Below are 7065 nucleotides of genomic sequence, written 5' to 3' on the forward strand. Positions count from 1 at the left end.
GCGAAAGAAACCCAGATAAGCGGAAGAAAAATAGATGGATGGAATTAGAAATCAGTTTAGTGTCTCAGTCTTGGGTTTATTTTTTTTACCCACCCTCCATGAAATGAACAAAATAAATTCCCAGCCACATCATTTGGATGTGTAATACATTATTGGAATTCAATGAGGCTTTTGTGATTTACAATTTGAAAAGCTCAAAATGATTTCTGTAGAAAGAAGAGCAGCATCTGCATGTTAAATGCCACTGAACAATTTCTGCTTTTATAGTGACTAAAAGGTTAAAGGCTTTTCATCCAGGAGGAAAAATGCTCTAGCCATGCATTTATTTATACCGTGGCTGTAACTGCTTTTTCAAGTGTCCCTACAGGAATGTCTCCACTTCCAGAACCTCTCCACTCCAACACACTTCCCCTAGTGGATCTTGACCGTGCTTGTGCACATGTAAAACTCCTCTCGGAGCACTCTCTCCTCTGCCTGGGGAATGACACCCTCAGAGAACACCTACATGAAAATGCAATTAAAAGCTTCATATCAGAATGGCACGGACTGTTTTTAGGGGCGAGTGGCGGGAAATGCAGGGTGAGAGCAACATCGTTCAGGATGGACAGAGGGGAGGGAGGGAGCGAGCGAGGAGAACCACCATGTGCCATCTGCGTTCTCCATCCAAGCTACTCACTCATCTTCCATCATTTCAGCACTCTGACTTAATTTAAGCATTTTTCTCTGATGAGACACACAGGCACACACTCTTCCTATTTATAGCTGTACTAAACTCAGTTTGCGGTCTGCTACATCGAAAAATGCAATATTTAACAAGCTTTTTTTCCTGCAGTTATGCACACAACTTAAAACAAATTGGATATATAGTTAAAAGAAATTAAAATAAATTTCTACACATTTGAAAGGAATCCCTAAAATGTGCAAGGTGCAGTCGATGTGAACTGACTAGCCAATTACGTGAATGTTTCTGTGAAGGATTAGTAGGTTGCTACAGAATTCCTGAAAGGATGTTTCAACTCCATGCATCTCGCCATGCGCTTTACTTATCGATTTTTAAGCTTTAACTAGCCCCAGAGAATTCAGGTGTTATATACTGGAGATTACATTTACACTATATCTTCATTAACCCAGATTTTATGAACCCAAGCAATTAAAAGAGCTCTGTGTTACATTATTCATTTGAACGCAACAACGGGTACTGCTAATGAAGACCTTTTGAGGAGAATACAAAACTAAGTCCAAAAGTAAAGACACTGCCTTCACATTCATCATCGAACTGTTTTGTAGATATCTTGCATTGTTTGCATTTAGCCCTTCAAGTAATACAATGATGGACAACTAAACATGTTAACCTTTTTACAAGTTGAAGGGTGTTGATTTTAGGTGGGAAATGAAGGCGCAAGATAATGCTAGTGCCATTTCCATAACAATCCTGAAGGTGCTATAACACGTTTTGATCTGAGTTTGCATATTTAGTCTCTACTCTGAAACTAGCACAACTATAGCTTTAACATATTGTCATTATGCAAACAACTGTTGCCATGGAAGTGTCTTTTTTAAACGTCACTACCATGCAAGTGTGGCAGTCCAACAGGCCATTACCACAAAAGAAAGCAATCTTGAGTTGCCATGGCAATAACAGAAGCACTCTTCTCCTTAGAACAAACCAGTGTCCCAGCCAAACAAATGGACCACAAGACAGTGTTGATCCAAGCAGCCCACAACATATTAGATTTGGATTCAATTGACATAGAACTTACCATCAGCCTCTCCCTATTTGGTTTCTTGGGACGCTCATTAAAGTGTATAGAAATGTCCTTTCGTCACGAGAGGCGCCCACAATCTACATTAAAAAATAAAAAGCGTGAGGTCTTTTTTCCATTTGCCACCAGGAATCTGGATGGCCTTGCCCTGAAAACATATTTATAATTAATCTGCAAAGTCTGGTGGTAAGTGGCTTCTTCGATTGAAAGGTCTGTGCACGACTCCAGCTAAATATAAAAAGATGTAAACTTGGCATGCACAACTATTGCATTTGAATTGATGCTTGCATAGAGAGCTTGCTGTTAGGGTGCCTGGGCTTGTTATGAGATGTAAACAGCAGGTCAGCCAGCACTAAGCATCACAACTAATTTTAATGTGTCTGTTTGAAATTGGAATTAAATAAGACAACGTTCATAATCGTCACACTGGGTTATATCTTAAGTGCATAAATAAAGCAGCATGAAGTTGCTTTGCGGTTGAAGGTGCTGCCATCTTTAGTATTCAAATTGATGTAGAAAGAGGTAAGCGAGGGCTTGGTGGACTTGATGAATATGAATGGGCCATGCGGTACGGCAACAGACATTAAAAATCAAGAAGTGTTGCGCTTATGTGTTGCAACATTTGGAAACGTACAGCAATCCAAAAGCAGTGACTGCCACCAATGACTATGTTACAGCAAGGCAGGGAAGCTAATGGAGACAAGCTCTTTCCATTAGAACACCATCTGCTCCACCGAAAACGTACTGCTGGCAGCTGCATACATGTTGGAGCAAGACCTCCAAATTGAACGGAAAATTCCTTGCCCTGGCAATGGGTCAAGACCTCATCGGGTCAGTAATTCAAGGATAGAGAAATAAGCAGCTTAATTTCCTAAATTGTCTACTTTGCAAGAAAAGAATACGAGTGTAGCTTTAAATTTTGCCAATGGGGCCAGGGTAAAGGTCATAACTGCAACTAAATAAATCCCTCAAGTCATTAAAAAATAAACGTAAGCTACAAACTATGCATAAGGGATAATTAACTCATATTGATTCTAAGGTCTGAATAAAAATGTAGATCAGCACTATGCAAAATAAAAACAAAAATCTACGAAATAGATTTTTTCTTATTTATACTGGTCAAAGGATCAACTGTGAAGCCATTCCTCTACATTCAGCTGTATTTATCCAAATTCTCCTCGCACAACTTTTGAGCGGTAATAAGGCGTTTCTTTCCGCTTGGCCGTGCCAGTTGAACGACAGGAAGACTGTAGGCCATAATTATCCTGTTTGTTCAGCGGCCCAGTGCTTTTTATTATTTAAATCTCCCAGGGCTGTGTAAGTGCTGAGAGGCGATGCTTTCTCCCCATTTTTCGCCATGCTGCGTTACTCAATGTTAATGCTGCTCTGTAATTTTGTTGTTCACTTTGCTTGGTATTCATCATCAAGAATGGGATAGATGCCTTAACCTGGGAAAAAAAGTGTCATGACTTTGTAAACAAATAAGACGAACAAATTGCCTTCCAGACAGAATGCGGCAGGATTAAGAACTGTTGATATTATTTCTGGCAGTTACCTTTCCACTTAAGCTCGAAAAAGACAGATGCATATGAGACGATCATAATTGAAAGAACGAAGCTACGTGAGGAGGGAGCTGTGACAGGTTAGTGAGAACCCCCCCAGCGAACCCCCGGAATGAGAGCCCAGCAGGGCAGTACTGTATCCTCTGTTAACTCAAGTGTGGCGGAGTAAGTGAAAAGGCCATCAGCTCTGCCTTGGTTAAACCCTCTTGTCATTAGTAGTCATGCATGTCTTCCCATCCTTCGCTGTGTGGGTTTTACTTCTCTCCAGTTGACAATTTGCACAAGTTTTTAACAAACTTCAGGAATTCTTCATGTGTTGATGGCGCCTACACTTAGAGATGGACCTTTTCAAGTCTTTGCCAAAAATCTGTCGGGTGGGCGGAACAATTGTGATTTTAAGTTGTGTGCTCTGACTAAATGTGTCCCTTTTACCATCCCGTCTACTAGTTAGGTGTAACATGTTCTCGTTAGCCATATGTTCCTTGTCTCAGCCACTTGTGTCATACCCAGGTGTGCCTTGTTGCCTCATTGGTTTGCTTGTGTTTAACTCCCTGTTTTCTGTAAGTCTGTGCATGGGCATTGTTGCTGTCACCTGTCACGTAGCTGCTGTTGTCATTTTTTAGGCTTCAGTGTTGTTTTGGTTCTCTTGCATCTCTTTATTTATGAGTGATTTTTGTGACTTTTAATTCAGTTTTTGCACTGGAGAAAACCAATTCTCAATGAAAACCAAGAATAGCCTCAATACACAATATGAATCACCTGACAAAATTCAAATATAATGTCTTTGATAAAGTGCGGTGTTCTGTCCAACTTACCGTAATTTCCGGACTATAAGTCGCGGTTTTTTTCATAGTTTGGGTGGGGGGGCGACTTATACTCAGGAGCGACTTATATATGTTTTTTTTTTCACAAATTTTTACTTGATCATTAAGACATCACTTACAAGTATAGTTGACCACTTCCCATGTTATTTTTAGTATAGTTGATCACTTCACATGCTTTTATTTCTTTATCTTGAACATATTCAAAACATAAAAAATAGAGAAAACATCAAATAAAGCAATTAACACTTTAAAGCACCATATCCAAGTCCACTGTCTGCTGTATGTACACTTGCTCCATTTTTGCTCCTCTTATATTTATTATTATTATTTATTATTATTTGTTTATTTATCATTTATTCAATACTCTTATTTATTCATTGTTAGTGCCTTCTTGGTTTTTTTTGTGTTGCTTGTATGCATATGTGTACTATCTCACCGAGGGATAGTGGAAATGTAATTTCTATCTCTTTGTGTGTCTTAGTATATAAAAAAATATATCGACGATAAAGCAGACTTTGAATTTGATAAAACAACCAAAAAAAATTATATTTTCAGACGAAACTGGATGAGGGCGCTCTAAATTTTACCGTTGGCCGTGACTCATCAACTGGGTGGGCTTAAGAAAAATGGCACCAAAAAGAAACTCATATTTTGCAGGTTACAAACTTCAAGTTGTAAAATATGCAGCTGAAAACAGTAATCGAGCAGCAGAAAGAAAGTTTGGAGAACCGTGATGTACCAATGGATTACTATTTCAAGTGACGTCAGTAGCGCGGCGCGCCGGTTGTTTACATACAAACGTGCCCACACAAGGACTACCATCATTAGCGGTGATCATTTCTAAGTGACACGGAGGACAAAGAGTTTGAAGGAATTAAGGATTTGGAGTGACATAGAAGGTTTGAAAAACTATTATGGCTTTTACGCACGCCCGGTCTCTACTGAGTCGGGGGCCGACGCTCGGCCGAGTGGCTGTCCGCGAACGGTGCGCGGGGCTCGGACATGGCCATTACGCACGCCCGGTCTGTCTGGAAGTCCACGCCGCCACACGCTTGGAAGTTTGTTTTGTTTAATAAAGAGCCGTTTACCAAACCTACGTCGATCCTTGTACTTTGTTAACGCTACAATATAGTTATATAGTAGATCTGTGGAATAAAGACGAGGCTGACGTCAGGGCGCACGCGCGGCGATGTTGACAAAGGACGAGGAATTTGATCGATGGATTTAATGGAATTAAAGTGCACGGATGGTTTGATAATATTATTGGCTTGTATTATAGTTATTTAAAATATAGTTTATCTATCGTTATATGAGCCTGTGGAATATTTTGAAGCGCAAGCGCCCTCAGCCGTGCGCACCCATTGTTGACAAAGAACGATCGATGGATTTAATGAATTGGAGTGACACCGATGGTTTTATAAACATGTTATTCATGTAATAGTTGTCCTTAATCACTCTATATGTTACGTCAGGTCCGTTCTCAGCTCTTTGTTTGTGTTTGTCACGTTAGCATACCTATCGTTTAACCTGTTGTTGCTATTTAATGAATTGGAGTGACACCGATGGTTTTATAAACATGTTATTCATGTAATAGTTGTCCTTAATCACTCTATATGTTACGTCAGGCCCGTTCTCAGCTCTTTGTTTGAGTTTGTCACGTTAGCATACCTATTGTTTAGCCTGTTGTTGCTATTTAATGAATTGGAGTGACACTGATGGATTTATAAACATGTTATTCATGCAATAGTTGTCCTTAATCACTCTATTTGTTACGTCAGGCCCGTTCTTAGCTCTTTGTTTGTGTTTGTCACGTTAGCATACCTATCGTTTAGCCTGTTGTTGCTATCGTTTAGCCTGTTGTTGCTCGTTCATGACTGTTTTTGGTGTGGGATTTTGTCGAATAAATTGCCCCCAAAATGCGACTTATACTCCGGAGCGACTTATATATGTTTTATTTCACTTTTTGGGGCATTTTATGGCTGGTGCGACTTATACTCCGGAGCGACTTATAGTCCGGAAAATACGGTAGTTTGTAATAAATAGGGAGAGCGCCAAAAACTAGCAATGGGAACTGCTGCTTGAGCAGATCCAATCGAGGTCTGCTTTCAGGTCCCCGTTTGAGCTGTCATTCTCCATTATGATATCCTTCAGGAGGCATTTGGGGGTGCGTTCAATGATGCTGCACAGAGTTCTTTTGTGGGTAGAGGACCTCCTCGTTCAGACATGTTCATTCATAATAGATTTTAGAAATTTTCAACCTACCTATTTGTTTGCATTTAGAATATTTCAATGTTTTCTTCATTCATCACCGAGTTCCCACAATAAATGGATGTACTTTACCTCCCTGGTCCTTTTCTTTACCTGCTCGATAAATCTGTCTCTAAATTTATACCTGCCTTATATTTACTACCCTTAAAAGCCATTTGACGGCCCCACTATCAATTTTAGTGGCATTTTTATCAGTAGCAAACCACACCCAACGTTTAAAGGAAACTATCCTTAACAGATACAGCAGTTGTTGTTCGAAAATTGCCTGGACTCCAACTGTAAGAAAACCACAACAAGAGGAACCATTATCTTTTTTTTTTTTTCCTTGGCTCCAAAGACACTAACATACAGCATGACATTAAAGTCCAAGACCTAAGGGGAGCATTGTCCTTTTTATAAATGCTGAGAAGGCACAATGGCAGCCCCACCCCTCCCTCCTCTCATATGCGGGTTGTTTACAGTAGGCTGAGTAACAGAGTTTAGGATTTATTGGCAGTTGTGCTATGGCTGAGCACAAACACATGAAAATGTCACACTTTGTTAAATGGCTTCTGACCTGAAAAGAGAAAAAAGGGGTCGAGCAGTGCAAGCAGCACGGTGTTCATTATAGCACAATGACCACAAACAAATACCTTTTATTTGAATGCA

At 39.9% G+C, this 7065-nt stretch overlaps 1 long non-coding RNA gene across 1 annotated transcript; it reads right to left on the reverse strand.

Moving 5' to 3' along the window:
* Positions 1 to 4178: 4178 nt before the first annotated feature.
* On the reverse strand, positions 4179 to 6180 carry LOC125982143 (uncharacterized). The gene is made up of 2 exons (XR_011088249.1): positions 5971 to 6180; positions 4179 to 5664 (listed from the first exon to the last, which is right to left on the reverse strand). It is a non-coding gene; the product is annotated as an uncharacterized lncRNA (long non-coding RNA).
* Between the last annotated feature and the right edge of the window lie 885 nt (positions 6181 to 7065).

Source organism: Syngnathus scovelli, chromosome 15, assembly GCF_024217435.2.
Source record: "Syngnathus scovelli strain Florida chromosome 15, RoL_Ssco_1.2, whole genome shotgun sequence".
NCBI classification, from domain to species: domain Eukaryota; kingdom Metazoa; phylum Chordata; class Actinopteri; order Syngnathiformes; family Syngnathidae; genus Syngnathus; species Syngnathus scovelli.